The sequence below is a fragment of the Octopus sinensis genome, linkage group LG17, assembly GCF_006345805.1.
Source record: "Octopus sinensis linkage group LG17, ASM634580v1, whole genome shotgun sequence".
NCBI classification, from domain to species: Eukaryota; Metazoa; Mollusca; class Cephalopoda; order Octopoda; family Octopodidae; genus Octopus; species Octopus sinensis.
The window spans coordinates 13,823,578-13,841,626 of record NC_043013.1 but is presented as its reverse complement, the minus strand read 5'-3'; the positions used below and the strand labels follow the sequence as shown (position 1 = coordinate 13,841,626).

Below are 18,049 nucleotides of genomic sequence, written 5' to 3'. Positions count from 1 at the left end.
TTGTATCCATTAGACTAGAACCCACACTAACAGTAATGCCTGTTTTCCTGAAGCATTATGGAGTCTCTGGGTTATTTCCTTCAAAATCATTACGTATATTGATACGCTAACTTTTTCTTTTTTTACATACATACCTGTGGCATGTGTCATGCTTATTTTAAAAGAAAAGATAAAAATGTTGAAGGGAGGGGTAAAAATAAAAAAGGTGTTAAGCAGAGGAGGTATAGTTGAAGTGAGTGGGAAAGCAAGTGAGGGGGAGAGACAGAGAGGAAGTGAGAGAGAAAAACAGAAAGTGAGTGAGACAGTGAGTGTTGCTTTTAAATGTTTATCAGTTTTATCAGAGTAGGACTGCTGCATATATCGAAAGAAAAATAGATACATACGTACATGGATACATACACAGATTGTTAAATTAAAAGTGAGAGAGGAGGGACAAAGAGGAAATGAGATAGAGAGAGAGAGAGAGAGTGAGTGAAAGAGACAGTGAGTGGTAACTGAAAGGAAGGTGGTGTTTGTTTTGTGTTTTTAAATGTTTATCAGTATTTTTAGAGTAGACTGATACATACATCGAAAGAAAAGTAGATACATAGATACACAGACACATTGTTAAATCAGAGTCAAATAACTACAGAAGATATTGGATGTCACTTTCATGTTTCATTACCACACAAAGATAAAAATTAATGTGCAAGTGGATGAGTACTCCACAGATTACACACCATTAACATACTTCTCAGAGATATTCAGCCTCACACAGAATGTGACAAGACTAGCCACTTTCTATTACAGCTACAACTCATTTTGGCCAGCTGAGTGGACTGGAGCAAGATAAACCTTCAAATGGTTGGAAGAAAATGAAAAAGATCTTATATAGGGGTAGGAAAATCTTTTTAATTATTAGGGTCACAATGGATGTAAATTCGGTCCTAACGGTGACATTTGTAGGTCTCACAGATTTGGAGGCCAAGCTCTCATATAAACATTGACGCACAGGCAATTTTTATCAAACCGAGCAGGCGTCCAGGGGGAAGTCACTACACAACGGAATAGCAATTATTTCGTCTTAGCTTTCACTGCTTATACTGAACACATAACATTTTTGCCTTACAATATGGAACATTTCCTGTTCTTTCACTCTTTTAAAAACGGCACTCCATCGGTTATGACAATGAGATTGTTATTTATCTATTCAACAGAACAGTCTGCTCATAAAATTAACATGCAAGTGGCTGAGTACTTCAGCTGAGTGGACAGCAGCAAGGTGAAGTAGAGTGCCTTGTCCAAGAACACAGCACACCGCTAGGAATCGTACTCATGACCTTACAATCGTGGGCCAAATACCCCTAACCACTGAGCCACACACCTTCACTCTCTTAACCACAGAGAAAAGGAGAGAAAAGATATAGAGACAGGGAAAGGAAAGCTTCAGTCATTTAAAATGGTAATTAGATTGAAATACGATTGATTTTTTCTAGCTTCTTTACTTTTAACAATGAAGAAGAGAGAAAAACATTTAGTTATGAATATAGGGAAAGTCTTTCAGGTGTTTAGGTTTTCCTTCTGGGAGTTCTAGAAGGATTGAGTGTTAGCTCTCTCTTCTTGCTCCAATCCCTGGTATTTATTCACCTTGTTTGATAGTTCTTCATGTCTTTTAGTTGGGGGTGGGGACCATGTATTTTTTAGAGATGTTTAACGTTTTCTGTATAAACTACAAAGAAGCCACCCCGTGTCTTTGGTTGTTTCTTTCTCATACAAAAATTAATGAAAATTTCTGCATCTTTCCTTACCAATAAACCTTGGATGAAAGTTAAGCATTTAAACATATCTGATGTTTATTTTAAATCTCTCACTTTCCTTGTAAATGATTCCACTGTATGTAGTAAAATCTTCGTCCTTTTTTTCTATAATATTCATGCATTGCCAGCATATATTACATAAAGAGTATTTTCCACTGAAAATCTTTGATTCACCGTTTCTTCAGAACAGATTTCACCAGTTTCTTTGGTAATATGAAATTGCATTATTTCTTACGCTCGGCTGTTGTCATCTTTCTCAAAACAAGTTGAGTTATATTTTTCGTCTTGCCAGTTACAGCATTCTTCTCTAAGAACTTCCTCATACCTTCTAAAGTAAGCAGAGAAGGTGGTACCCTCCTCTAGGTTACATGCGAACTCTTAGATTGAGTTTGTGACAGTGTCAGGGTTGAATGAACTAGATGTATTTTCTGTTTTCTTCTGTATCAGTTGTACTAACAGTTGCTGTTGCTTCTGAAATTCTGTTGTTATTGTTGCTATTGTAGCTGCTGCCGTAACTGAATTACGGAAGCTAGTAAACCTTCCATGTTCAAACAAATATCAGTCCAGCAAGAGTTTCAAATAATCCTGTCACCAAAAATGTCATGACATGGGAGTACACATCAAGTGTAAAATGGTATGACTCATTATTAAACAGTTGGTTGTGGTCATCTAAAAATAAGCTATTGCAGAAATATATTGTTACGCGGGGTGGGACCTCCGATTCGAACTGTTACGGAAATCCTCACACAGGCCCGTTCGATGCAGCGAATAAGCTCGGGAAACTCGTCGGAGAGAGGAGAGAGAGACACAACCGCAGCAAGGCAACAGAGACACAGAGAGAGACGCAAAGAGGCAAGGCACAAAACGGCAACACTGGCTTACATTTAACAACTAGTTTATACGACAATTGTTACACATCAAAGCATTTAAGGCAAACATTTAAAGGAGGACATGCACGTGACTACTCAATACATCATACAACAGATCAAAGCATAATAACAACAGAAATTCAAAGGTACACGTCCGGAGACAACAGTTCTATTAAAAACACATCACAGATAACGTCACAGTTCTTTAAAGTCTTTACAATCTCATTTCTATTTTCTTTTGTAATATGTATCAGCACAATTCTGAACATAAATACCACAACTCGATAATCGACACATCAACAAGTCCTTTACTGTTCTTTTCACTGTCTCTTTACATCGTGACACGTATCAATACATAATCAAATACCTTAATTCCTAATTAGAATCGCCAGTGTCCCATATTGCACTCCATCTCTCTCTCAATACTGCTAACTTCAGCTTGCCAAGCTCTTGAATCCCACCGCTTGCTCCTAAGACTGCAACTCTTCGTCCTGACTTCCAAGATCCATCTGTCCTCTTTGACGACCGAATGCCAACTGCCAAAACCTCACTTCCTCTCTCTCCTTCCCACTACCCTAATCTCCATCTGTCTCTACTGCTTATACCCTCTCTATCTGCCCTCAGCTCTTACTCTATCTTTTTCTCACTACTGCTAGATTCTTCCTCACATCTCTCTCTGACCCCTAATCGACCGCACAAGGCCAGAGGTCCCTCCAAAACCCCATTAATCTCCCAGTAAACAAAGGACTGTCTCTTTTCTTCCAGACGTGCCGGCGCCACCATTCCAAAGTGGGTCACCAAGAAATGCACTAGCCAAACTCATAATAATATGTTAACACAGAATGCACACACACTTCTCCAATGTAGGTACGATACTCAGCATTCACTATTCAACTACTGACTGTTAAACAAAACCATGTCAAATTAACATGGTAAAACAACATGGTCGAACTGACACCGTCAACTACCTGATAGTTCAATAATCAGATCTTATTTATAGTAATCGGTTAGTCCAATTTTAGTCACTTCGGGGGTGTTCGGGATTCTTCCATAAAAATATGTTATAAGAAAATAAGAGGGAAATCTGGCAGAGGTATCATTAGTACGCTGGGCAAAATGCTAGCAGCATTTTGCTCATCTTTACTTCTTGATTTCTAGTTCAGCTTAGGTTGGCTTTTTGAGTTGATAAATTAAGTACCAGTTGAATACTGGGGTTGATGTATCTATATACCCCTCCCCTGAAATTGCTGTCCTTGAGTCAACCTTTGAAATCAATATTTTATAAGAAAATATAATAAAGCGATTATAAAAATATAAGTATGTTGTGGTGGTTATCACTCTTCATCCATGAGGAAGTCATTTTAGTTTCAACACACAAAATTAGAACAAATCTCTCATTAAAAAATAGAATTCGATATTCAGTGAAAGAATACAAGCAGCCTTTGTGCATCAGTTTCATCGACTATGTAAAGACTTTGAAGAACATCAAGATGAATGCAGTGCCAAAATCACTTGAAATTCAAAGAGTCAAAATGTAATACATCAAACTGCTTAGGGCTGTGAAAGCCAGACACACACAACACACACACACACACACATACACACCCATCTATATATATGGGGATATAATTCAAGCTGTGTTCTCATGAAGCACATCTCCCTCCCTCTCTCTCTCTCTCTCTCTCTCTCTATCTATCTATCTAGCTATCTATTTATCTCTCCTGGTAGTCCATGAATATAATTAGGATCATCATTAGCAGATATTATGGATTTCCCATTGAGTTTACAAACCAGTTTCAAGTTTTGTTTAATTTACATCAATCTGTTCCTTATACAATAGAGAAAGGAATCAATATCACAAAATGTAAATTCTTCCACCAATAAAATGTGTGTGATTGTTAAAATTACTCTTCCAGGCAATAACAGAAGAATTTAAGATGGGCTGCCCCTGGGAGCTCCTCTATGCTGATAACCTTGTTCTTACAGCCGAATCCCTACCTGAACTAGAGAAGAAATTTCAGGTGTGGAAGGAACGTCTAGAATCAGAGACCTTAGAGATAATCTAGCAAAAACAACCAAAGTCTTAGTAATTAGGAAAGTAGACAAATCCTAGATCCCTTCTAGTAGATGGCCCTGCCTGATCCGTAGGAAAAGTATAAGTAGAAACTTCATAAGATGTACCTGGTGTAAGCTATGGATGCATAAGAGGTGCAGCAACATCAGAGGAAGGTTAACAGGGAAATAGTTTTGTGTGTAGTAGGTGCACAGGTACAATAAACACTAAAAATGTACAGAAAATAGATTCCATCAAATGCCAGGGTGAAAAGCTAGAAGTAGTTAATAGGTTCCATTATCTAAGTGACCAAATCAGTAGTGGAGGTGGATGCTCTGAGTGCATAGCTACAAAAATAAGAATAGGCTGGGCTTAGTTTAGAGAGCTCTTACCTCTGATGGCAACAAAGAGAGCCTCTCCCTCAGAGTGAAAGGTAGATTGTATGATGCCTGTGTGCGAACAGTCATGCTACATGACAGTGAAACATAGACTGTAACAGCCAAGGACATGTGTAGGCTTGAAAGAAATGAAGCTAGTATGCTTTGCTGGACGTACAAGGTCATTGTGAATGTAGGGTAGAGAGTGTCATGAGAAAAAAGTTGGGCATAAGAGATATCAGATGTGGTGTGCAAGAGAGACAACTGCGCTAGTGTGATTATGTGATGCATATGGATGTAGACAGCTGTGTAAATGTGCTGATTTCTAGGGATGGATTTAACCTGTGGAAGAAGTAAACCCAAGAAGACATGGGACGAGGTGGTGAAGCATGATCTTCGAATGTTGGACCTCACGGAGGCAATGACTAGTGACTGAGACCTTTGGAGATATGCTGTGCTTGAGAAGACTAGTCAAGCCAAGTGTCAACTCATAGTTGTGGCTGAGCTGGTGCCATGTAACAGGTGTCCCATGCCAGTGGCATTCAAATAGCACATTTCAAGCACAGGGCCTCATGAGGTAATGTGGCTGATGCTGATAAAAAGCACCTTTAAAGCTTTGGGCCTCACAAACAATTGAGACATTTGGTACTTACTTGTACTTGTGATGGCGTTCACCCAGGGCGGGTTGAGCTGGCTTCTTCTCTGGTCCTAACGGCATCACGAACCATGGCAGCTTACACTCGACGGTTCTGTGCAAGGTCACTGGAGATAGTGAGCCATTCGCGGTTCCATCTGTGCAGACCGACCACCTGCAGACCTGACACACAACTGACACCGGAACCAGTAGCACATTAAAGCACCCTTAATTCTTTTCGAGTGGTTGGCATTGGGAAGGGCATTCAATGGTAGAAACCATGCCAAATCAGACTAGTGTCTGGTGCAGCCCCTCAGCTCACCAACCGTCCAACCCATGCTAGCAGATGTTAAAAGATGATGTTGATGATTAATGGTATAGCTATCTTAAGAGAGATAAATGTAGAGAAACGATAGATTGCTATATTAAATGCCAATCATTTGCTTTTTGTGAGCCATCTGTTATTTTTCCATCTGTATGCCATTCATAAATAATACTAGTGATCTAATGGAGTAAGATTTAGAAGAGTAGCAATTTAGTATGCTATTTAGTACCTCAATTTTATGTCTTCCTGTACCCATTCCTGAACATCATCCTGCAAATAAAAGAAATGATATTGAATATGAGAAAAAATGTTGGGGATTCAACGACTGACAATCTTATAGCATCAATTTTTGCCAACGATTATAGAAAAGGCATATTTCTTTTAAAACGTTTTTAAAACCAGCATTCTTAACATCCCTTCTCTAAAACTTCTAATCTTTGGAACTACAAAAAAAATTTCTATAGAATTTCTGAATGATCCCCTCAAGAATATAAGGGTGATTCCATGTGACATATTCATACTTTGAAACTGTAAGATCTGAGTTTCCAATGACAAGCCAAATGTATGTCTATCTCAGTTTGTTAAATTAGGGGTTTTAATTTAGATGGCTATATTTTTTTATGTCACTTTGGCATATCAGTTAGCATGGCTAAATAATATACTGGAGAGATAGTGTTCTATTCCCATACATATTCTTAGCACATTTTTTCTGTCTTCTTGTTTATAAGATATACCATCCCTTGATTGTCTTACAACATCTGGGGAAATTAGGAACTGGCTCTACTGATATGAAAAATAGTAAGTTAGGCTCCATCTTATCTAAAATAATTTTCCACCACTAATGATATGTAAACTAGCAACTTACTCAACAAATTCCAAAAAAATACTAGTCTGGTTTACCAATATGATATATAGTAGCTCATTCTTCTAATACGAAAAACAGCATCCAATAATTCTAAACTGAAAACTACTACACTGGCCATAATAGTATGACATAAAGAAGCCTGCTGTAAATGTATTGCATATAGTTGCTGGATCTACCTGTTGGAAAACTGGTAGATGGCTCCACTAGTCTGAAGAATAATAGCTTGGTCTACAGGTATAAAAAATAGTAGCCTGTTGTACCAATATTGGAAAATATATAAATATATTTCAAAACATAATATACAGCATTCTTTTATACAAAAAAAAAAAAATTATGAAATTCTCAACAAACCATTCGTTATAGTTTATGCAAATAGAACTAATCAAAGAATTATACAAAATTAAAAATAATTACTTATCTGCTTTTCTGAACACTTACCAATATAGATATTTTTAGTGGAAAGTTTGGAATACAGTATGAGATAGTTCTTTGAAACTGTAAACTATTCGTATTGCTGTTAAAATAAGTAAATGAGAAAATTCCTGATTAGTAAAGAGAATTTGACATGAGTGTAGAGTCTAATATTTCAGTCTTTATCATTGAAAAGAAAGTGAAAAACAGAAGAAAAGTTGCATCGTTGCTTGGAATGGAATCAAGGACATTGAAATGGAAGTAAAATTTAAGGAATTGTGTAGCAGGTGGAAAGTTATAACCAGAGAGAGTGATTCAGTCAGAGATGAAGGGTGAGAGGGAAAGAAAGAGTAAAGGAGTCTAAGAAATTAAGGCAAAAATTAGAAAGAGGCAATTTCTCAAAGGAAGACAAGTAAAAATATACTGAAAATTCTAAGTCACAGAAAGGTGGAGAAAGTATTTGTGACAGGGACATGTGACAAAGAAGAGGAATCATACCTTAAAACTAGATCAATTTACAGATATATAAATATTTGCAACAGTATCGGTATAACATGGGTCATTATTTAATAATTATATCAAATAATATCCATATATATTTAGTGTTTCTTTGCAATTATGTCAGATGAGGTCTCAGCCATTTAGGATAAGAATCAAAGTGACCAGTTTTATTGTTTCTTTGTGATTCACCAAGAGCCAAAGAATTCATATGGCTATTATTTCATATATGGGAAGGTGCATAGCTTGGTGGTTGGGCTATTTGCCCCATGATCATAAGGGCTTCAGTCCAATATCTGGCAGTGCCTTTGTGCTTGAGCAAGATACTTTATTTCATGTTGCTTCAGTCCATTCAGCTGACAAAAATGAGTTGTCCCTGTATTGCAAAGGGCCAGCCTTGTCACATTCAGTGTCTCATGCTGACTCTCTGTGAGAACTGCAATAAGGGTACGCATGTCTAAGGAATGCTCAGCCACTTGGATGTTAAATTTCACAACAGAGTTGATCCATTGATTCATAATTTCTTTATTCCTAACCCATAGTATAGTAATTGTTATCCAGCCATCAATCTTTTACTATTATGCAAATCAGTTATAACTAGACACATGCAGTTAACATTTTAACAAATAACAATCAAATATTTGATTAAAAAAAAATATAAAAACTTCAGTATATTAAGTTGTTTGGAAAATGAACAAGTCATCAATGCTTCAAATATCAGCCCTTCTTTTTTAGGTAAAGAAGAGAGAAATTAAGAGAAATACTGTGTGCTATTTCAGAGCATGATGGTAACAGACACAGGAAGTGTGTAGACAATACATATGGGTTTTAGTAGAAGAAAGAGAAGAACTATTATTATTGTTGTTTTCTGCACAGGTCATCCCTGATTATGCAGTCATACAACAGAAATAGGTTAGCAAACAACAAGGTATGAGCCAGAAATTCATCTTGCCAGTTCTACTATGTCTCCATCTGAGACCTCAGTACACATGCACACTAAGACATTCAATTATGAAATGTATGGTATGTAGCATAGTGGTCTGGAAATATTGCAACCTCTCTACTCTCTCTCCAGTGAACAATACAAAATGCTGGGGAGCAAACAGTCTATCAAGCTGCCATGTCTATGTAGTGTACAAGAAAAACACTTTGAGAATATAATTTCCCAAATCGAATCTGTTGGGCATCTCCATCGTGTTTTCAATCTCTTCCTACACAACCTTTCCTTACCTCCTTAATACACTTAGACAGCTTCATTAGCAGACACATAAATATTCACATCCTCCCAACAAATTACAGATAGTGCTGCACAAATAATCCAATCGAATATAAATTGCTAAGAAACCTGGTCCCAAAACAAGCTTTTGAGAAACACTTAGGGCTTTTCTGGGTCTGCAAGTCAGTCTTTGATAGAGTGAAGTAAATGAAGTGAAAACCTTTAACCAGGATCAAATGGTCAGTATTGGAAAGTGGTAGGTCATGGGGTCGAGTCACTAACACATGTAAAATTGAGACAGGTGTGAAGATGATTGGTTAACATGCTGATGGAGGTTACAGATTTCTCCAATACCAGACTTCATCCATCAACCAAATTTTTTGTGAATACTGATTGATTTTCGTTTTAGATACACCAATCGACAGCTAGAATTAGTCATTAATTAGTTTTATCCTAATTGTTTCCTTTCTCTTTTCACCCCTCCCCCGCCACTTCTACACCTGATTAACTATCCCTTTATAGGTATTATCCCCCACTGGAATTAACTTCTGTTTCTGTAAGTCCTTCCATCATTTGCCATCCACCACATGTACATACACACATATTCACACTACTTGAATCTTACACTCACCCTCTCACATATACATACTGTGTAGTGACACATCCCTGTCACTCTTTAGTCTTTCCTTATTTCATTTTCACCTATTTTTTCTTATTTCATTTGCACTCACCCTCTCACACATACATACTGTATAGGGACACACTTTTTATTCTTTCCTTATTTCTTTTTACCTGAGTTCCACACGTACATCACCAACCCATTTCCACTCTCCTCTTCAAGAACTCACATACCTGATACCACTTCCTGTATCCATTACTATGATGACCATCTGAAATAAAACATGGACAATCCATTTCTCCTTTGCTTAATATTCTCTCTTTTCTCTCTTAATAGAAATAGACTTTTGCTTCAATCTTTGTTGTCTTTTCCATTTCCTCTTGGTTTTTAATTCACTGTCTTTATTTTATATTTCTCATATTTTTGTATCTTTGAATTATTTTTGTTAAGGAACACAAAGACCTGAATTTCTCATAAACTGAATTTCATGCTTTAATTGCAGCTTACCCTTAGCATATGATATGAAACTGTATTCTGTAGAATTGTTAAGTAACAATGAAACTGTTCATTTTTATCTTCATCCCAAACTGCCACAAATCATGGGTTTGGTGTAACCTTTTGAGACTTACTCATATTTAATATTTATAAGAAAATATAATGGAGTGAATATAATAATATATGTTGTGTTTGGCTCTCATTCATCTTCCATGATTAAATCATTTCATATTAAACACACAAACTTTACTCAAATCTCTTGCCAGAAAATAATAGAATTCCCAAATCAGTAAATCTCTCTCTCTCTCTCTCCCTCTCTCCTCTTCTATGCACGAATATAATTAAAATTATAATTATCAGATTTCCCACTGAGTTCACAAATCAGTTTCAATTTCGGTTTAATTTGCATAAATCTGTTTCTTATATGATAAGAGAAGGAAATCAATATCATAGAATCTAAATTGTTTCACAAATAATAATGTGTTTGATTGTTGAAATCATTAATGCTATACTTGTCTTAGAGAAATGATGGATTGCTATATTAAATGCCAACCAAATTTTGAATTATTTGAGCATTCTGTTGATTTCTGTCTTTCTGATTTTGTAAATAATGCCAGTGATAGAATTGAGTAAGATTTGGGAGTGTATTTCCAACATATTATGAGAAAAGACTTATATGGAAATTCGATAGTAAACTGATTTTAAGAGAAGTTTTTGTTTAGCATTTACTGGGATAATCTCAGCTGAGTGAAGTTTTTGAATTCACTATACACCATAGCTGAAATTCTAACATATGTATTATCAAATTTTACTAGTTCCTTGCATTACCTCTCTTCTTCTCTGCTGTATTTAACAATGTTCTGAAAACAAAAGAAATGATATATATAATAGAACTATGCAACAATGTGTCAGCACAAAAAAATAGGGGTTTAAATGATAATGATGATGTTTGATAGTATTTATCATATTAATTGTGTTATACGAAGCACATGCCAACAATTTTATGGGAAGAGAAATACAAAGCTATGATAACTTCTTATTTCTCTTCAAACAGAAATTGAAACTAAGAATTGAAACTGAAAATTAAAACCAAGTGAATGTCTCTGATCACTTGGTATTTATCTTCCAGTGTAAGAAGCTTAGGAAGGTCCAACTAGTGACTATATCCTTCAAAATCTTTCTTCCTCTGTATATGAAGTCAGTACCATTCAACTTACATATTATACTCTCTAATTATTATTTTTCTCTCTTTGTCAATAAATAGAAACCAAATCAGACATTGAAGCTAAACACAGTCCTTTAACTCATTGGATGCTATTGAATTGTCAAGGAAAATGGAAGTTACTTAATGATGATAATGATGATGATGTGATGGAGACAAACACCAACGTCCCATATGGTAGACCTGAATAATTGTTGAGATATTTCTCTCCCTCCATGAAACTAATGGTAGTCAGGATAACCCAAATGTAAAGAATATTTATCCACCAATATGATGTTGAGAGCACTCATTCACCCTGATTGATACTAATGCATGCAGCATGTATGTATGTACGTATGTAATTGTTTTAAGAATAAAACAATTAAAAATTAAAACTAAAAATACAAGACATAAATAGAATAAAACTTAAAATTAAGGTATAAGCTGTATTGTTAATGAATATATATTCCATTTGAGAATCTAAGGATGTGATTAAGTAATTAAGACGATAAACTCAAAGTTAATTGAAGGTAAATGTAGATAGATACTTAAATGAAAATGTTTAAATGTATAGTACCAATGGATTGTATTAATTGTACCAATGTGCAATGATATGGAGACGTATTGGGTCACCCCATAAGTAATGCAGTTTTATCAATTGACTGAACTAAAAGTCGGAGGGGGATGGGATAAACTACCTGCATCAACTTGCTATAAAAGCAGGTAGTAATTTTACCTTATACATATCTTTAGTGCAAGTTTTGAAGAGTGTAATTCGCTTTTAACAGTTATTTTTTCAAACCTATAATGGAAGTAACAAAGGAGCATCTTTGGTGTATTTTACTTTATGTGTTCAATAAAGACAACAATGCAATGGAAAGTGTGAGGAATATTTATGCAGTATATGATATGGAGATCAGACAATAAATATAATCCAGAGTTAACAGTGGTTCCAGAAATTCTGAGGACGTCCTGCAAACCCTAGTAGAATGAAATCACATTATAACTGTTGAGGAACCTGCAGAGAAGCCTGGATTTAGCAGGGAAGCTTGGATTCAACCATTCATTGACACCTGTGTGCCATTGGAAAAGTCAGCAAATTGGGTCAATGAGTTCCTCATAAACTTTCCAAATGTTAAACCCAAACCAAATTATAACAAAGGAGATCTACTATGAGCAACTTGAGTGGCTTATGTTAGCACTAGAAGAAAAACGACCATCTTTGGTTTCTAGATGAAAGGTGTTCTTCCATGAGGATGATTCTCAGCTGCATACAGTGGGGATAGCATTCTGAAAGCTGAACAGTTTGAGTGGGAAACGATGTCCCACACACCATTGCTCCATCTTATTATCATTTATTCCACAGTCTTCAAAATCATTTGGACGGAAAAAATATGAATTCTGTAGATGAGGTTGGAAAAGTACTAGAGAAGTATTTTTCATCATGGACAAATGAATTTTGGAAGAGGGATCTTACAATTCTACTAGTTAGATGGAAGAGCATTGTAGGAAATGAAGGAGAGTATATTTTAGATAAAAAAGAACTTTGTTCATCTTAATTTTGAAAGATAAAAGAAGTATAAAAACTGCATTATTTATGGGATGACCCAATACATACACATGTGCGTATGCATGTGTGAATTTGTGTGCATGCATGCATGAGATCAACGAAATCTGTAAAATGTTTTGAATACAATTCAGTTTGATATTTAATTTCATATATATATATATATATATATATATATATATATATATATATATATATATTTGTATGTGTGTGTGGTGAAACTAAAAATCTAAATTTAATTTACTTTGAAAATTTGCAGTTTTACTTCGATTAAAACAGCAATGAGTCTTTAACTGACATTCCATTGATTGTTTTAGACTTCTCTTCTCAGCGTAACAAAAGACAAAGGAGTCCATAAAATTTTTACAGCATCCACACATCCGAACTTCAGATTGTAAAGATAATTTATTCCTCTCCATCAACTCGTTTTCAGTAAAAAGAAGTTCATTGTGAGTAGGACGGAGGTAAGATTAGTTGAAAGCCCCCCCCCCCCCTCTACACACACACACAAATAATTTATTATCAATTTTATTTATTGACAATAACTGTCTACGTAGAAACAAACTTTGCCAACTCCAGAAAGAGCAACTGTGGAATCACTTGAATTCATGAGTGAATTTATCCTGCTCCAACCTGTGCCCATGCCAATGAGATTCAACAAAAGCACGTTAGTAGCAACACTAACACTCTCCGTAATTATAATGTTACTATCAGTCCGAATATGCTTGATGCACATTTGAACTGGGAAACAAGCTACTAACTGCATTTTGTCATGCAGCGCCACCTACCTAGACTGTGAGATGCTAGCATTTTGGTGTAGTTATCTCCTCTTTGGTCACAGATACTAGGCAGATGATGCTATGAACTGATACTCTTACACTTTTCCAGTCACCATACAGTGACTGGTAGGGCTATACAGCATTTTCAATTATTAACAGTCCCCAAACCATTTTTGTTATTAATACAAATATAACATTTCCTTACTGTTATTTTGCAAACATAGGATGGTATGTTTTTTCCTTTTCAGGATTTCAGTTAGCTACAAACATTTGCTAATTTTAAAATAAAAAAAACAAGCCCTATGTAGTGGAGTTTATCACAGAAAGCACACAAGCACACCTTATTAAATGGATTTTATTATTAATTTCAAAATGGAAAAGATGTGGTGAATTGTCATGCATGAAATTGTCAGTGCTGAACTGTCATGTGAAGAATTGTTGGGTGCCATTGAAAATACTAGTTGGTCTAGTACTATAAACAGTATACATCCATACTAAAATAAAAACTATTACACTTGTTATAAAACATGAAAGCCTGCTGTAAATATATGAAATATAGTTTTTATATCTACCAATAAGAAATAGCATAGACAGTTCTATCTTTTGGAAAATAGTAGATGGTTCTACCAGGCTTGTTCTACAAGTGTAAAATTAGTAGCCTGTTGTACCAATGTGCGAAAATATATAAAAATATTCATAAACAGAACATACAACATTCCTTTTAGGCAAATCCATTGATGAAATTCTCAACAAACCATTTGTTACAATCTATGCAAAAAAGAACTCATCTATAAAATATAAAATTTATAAAGAATTACTGTTCTTCTTTTCTGAGAACTTACCTTATATCCATATTTATATCCTGAATGACCAGATGAGATAATATTCGTAAATCTGTAAAATCAGTAAATGAGAAAATTCCAGATTGGTAAAGTGAATCTGACATAAGTCTAGAGTTTCAAATTTCAGTCTTTATCTTTTAACTGGGAGTGAAGAATAGAAGAAAAGTTGTGTTTTGGCATGAAATGGAAATAAAATTAAAGTTTAAGGAATTATGTGACAGGTAAAAAGTTATATATATATATATATATATATATATATATATATAGAGAGAGAGAGAGAGAGAGAGACTGGGCCTGAGTAGTATGGTGAAAAGTAAACAAGGAGTAAAGGAAACTAAGAAAATAAGACAGAAATTAGAAAGAGGAAATTTCTCAAAGAAAGGCAAATAGAAACATGTTGAAAATTGTAAGAGAAGCTAAAAAGATGGAGAAATCTCTTTGTAACAGAGGCAAGTAACAAAGAATAGGAATCATATGTTAAAAATAGATCTATTCACAGATATATTAGGTTGTCTCACATGAAATATTGTATTTTAACTGGGTTTCTTATGAGTCATCTATAAATGGATTTTTAATGAGTTTCTATGTACATGCTTGTGTTTACTCTTACTCTTTTTCTTTCTAGACAATTCTATTATTCAAAATTGCTACCCACAGCTCTTATGACAATGTTGACAACAGAATAATATCAAGTGATATTCTTGTATGAATACAAGTTGGGTCACTCTACCACCAAAGCTCTACAAAATATCAAGTGCACTTTTGGTAATGAATCTGTTGACATTAGAACTGTTCAGAAATGGTTCCAAAGATTTTGTTCAGGAAATGAAAGCATTAAAAATAAATCAAGAGGGAGACTAAAATCTGATATCTGGCATGATGAATTGAATGCTTTGATTAAATGGAATCTGAGAACAACAGTCCAGAAAATTAGATCAGAGCTCCAGACATCTGCAACTGCTTCTTGACACTTGAAGAAAATTGGAAAAGTAAAAAAGATGGATAGGTTTGTTCTGTGTTCCATGTTGATTTCTCGGTTGGAAAGAAAACCACTTTTGAATTGACTCATTATGTATGATGAGAAATGGAAACTCTTTGATAATAATAGCAGGTGGACAGGACAGTGGTTAGATGCTGGTGAGTCACCAAAACACTACTCAAAACCACCACTGCATCCTAAAAAGTTGGTCACTGTATGGTCAACAAAGAGGTAGTTCATTTTTCATTTTTGCGACAAAGAGAAACTTTAACAACAACAACCTATTGTCAGGAAATTTTATGCATGGAAAATTAAAAAAGAAGCAACCTAAATTAGTGAATAGTGATGGCCCAATTTTGCTTCATGATAATGCATAACCTCACACTTCTCATGCTACAGTCCACAAGTTGCAATGCCTGAATTATGAAATTTTGGCACATCCTCCTTATTCTTCTGACATCTCTCCTACTGGTTATCACATATTTAAACACTTCAAGCTTGCTATATGCAATAAAACATTCTTAAATAAAGAAGAGGTAATTGAAGCATCTCAACAATTTATCAGTGATAATTTATCAGATGATAAATATATGCCTTAGAGGGAACGTTGGATGAAGGGCATAAATTAACAACGATCATATTTTGATTAAATAAATAAATATTCTAAAACTTAAAAAACAAATTTTAATGTTTCCTTTTTCAAATGTGACATTTCATGTGAGACAACCTCATATAAATATTTACAACAGTACCAATATAACATGGGTTATTATTAAATAAATATATCAAATAATATCCATATATTCTTTTATTCGTTATCTTGTTTCAATCATCTGCCTGTGGCTATGCTGGAGCACCGCCTTTTAGTCAAGCAAATCACCCCCCCCGCTCCAGGACTTGTTCCTTGTAAGCCTAGTACTTATTCTATTAGTCTCTTTTTGCTGAACCGCTAAGTTACGGGGACGGAAACACACCAGCATCACATATCAAGTGATGTTGCTGGGGGTGGGGGGAACAAACACAGACACACACACACACATATATATATATATACTATATACGATGAGCTTCTTTCAGTTTCCGTCTACCAAATTCACTCACAAGGCTTTGGTCGGCCCAAGGCTATAGTAGAAGATACTTGCTCACGGTGCCACACAATGGGACTGAACCTGGAACCATGCAGTTGGCAAGCAAGCTACATACCACACAGCCACTCCTGCGCCTATATATTTAGTGTTTCTTTGCAATTATGTCAGATGAGGTCTCAGCCATTTAGGATAAGAATCAAAGTGACTAGTTTTATTGTTTTTTTGACAATTCATCAAAATTCATAGAATCCATTTGGCTATCATCGCATATATGTGAAGATGTGTGGCTTAGTGGTTGGGGTATTTGGCCCACGATCATAAGGTCTTCAGTCTGATATCTAACAGTGCACTGTGTACTTGGGCAAGACACTTTATTTCATGTTGCTTCAGTCAATGCAGCTGGAAAAAATGAGTTATCCCCGTATTGCAAAAGGCCAGCCTTGTGACATTCAGTGTGTCACGCTGAATCTCCGTGAGAACTGCAACAAAGGTATGTGTGTCTAAGGAATGCTCAGCCACTTGCAGTGTTAATTTCCTGAGCAAGCTGATCCATTGATCGGATCAACTGGAACCCAAATCATTGTAACTGACAGGGTACCAATATATATATTACATATATTTATTTATTCCTAACCCATAGTGTAGTATCATCTAGTCATCAACCTTTAACTGTTATGCAAATCAGTTATTACTAGATGCAAGCATGTTTACATTTTAACAAATAACAAACATTTGATAAAAAAATATGAGGAAGTCAGTATATTAAATTAATTCGAAAGGGAATAAATCATCAATGCTTCAAGTATCAGCCCTTCTATTTAGGTAAAGAAGAGAGAAATTAAAGAAAATACTGTTATTTCAGGCTAAGATGGTAACAGACACAGGAAGTGGGTTGCTGGTATATATATGAATTTTAGTAGAAGGTAGTGGAGAATTATTATTGTTCATAGTAGAGAAAGAAATCAGTATCACAAAAATCTAACTTCTTTCACCAATAAAAAAACATGTCTGATTTTTAAGATCAATAAATCTATAGCTGTGTTAAGACAGGTAAGCGTAGAGAAATGATGGATTGTTATCTTAAATGCCAACCAAATTTTGCTTTTCTGACCTCTCTGCTTTATTTTAATTCTTCTACTATTCAAAAATAATACCTGTGTCCTAATCGGGTCAGGTTTCAAAGTTGAGCAATTTATTGCATTTCCGACACATGAAAAAATGTTTTAAGGAAATTAACAATCAACGGATCATAAGAGTAATCTCCGCTGTTCATTTCTTTTTTTTTTTCTTTGCATTATCGACATCCCCAAAAGTTTTTTGTTTAGTATTTACTGGGATAATCTGAGCTAAGCAAAGTTCTTAAATTCACTATACACCATAGTTGAAATCATAACATATATATATATATATATATATATATATATATATATATATA

The 18,049-nt window shown here is 35.1% G+C and overlaps 1 protein-coding gene and 1 long non-coding RNA gene across 6 annotated transcripts in view; one reads left to right on the top strand and one right to left on the bottom strand.

Moving 5' to 3' along the window:
- Nucleotides 1–18,049, bottom strand: part of LOC115221048 (transient receptor potential cation channel subfamily M member 2-like) — a 706,843-nt gene that overhangs the window by 572,201 nt on the left and 116,593 nt on the right. Inside the window, exons 4-7 of one of the 5 annotated variants that reach the window (XM_036510361.1) lie at nt 14,548–14,599; nt 10,987–11,018; nt 7,358–7,433; nt 6,284–6,324 (exon numbers count right to left, since the gene is read on the bottom strand). The exons of the other annotated variants lie outside the window; for them this stretch is intronic. The gene's annotated coding sequence lies outside the window, so the exon portion shown is untranslated. The remainder of the gene's footprint in view (nt 1–6,283; nt 6,325–7,357; nt 7,434–10,986; nt 11,019–14,547; nt 14,600–18,049) is intronic. 5 annotated transcript variants of the gene reach the window in all.
- Nucleotides 535–16,137, top strand: LOC118766711. The gene is made up of 3 exons (XR_005002620.1): nt 535–876; nt 11,423–11,627; nt 15,173–16,137. It is a non-coding gene; the product is annotated as an uncharacterized LOC118766711 (long non-coding RNA).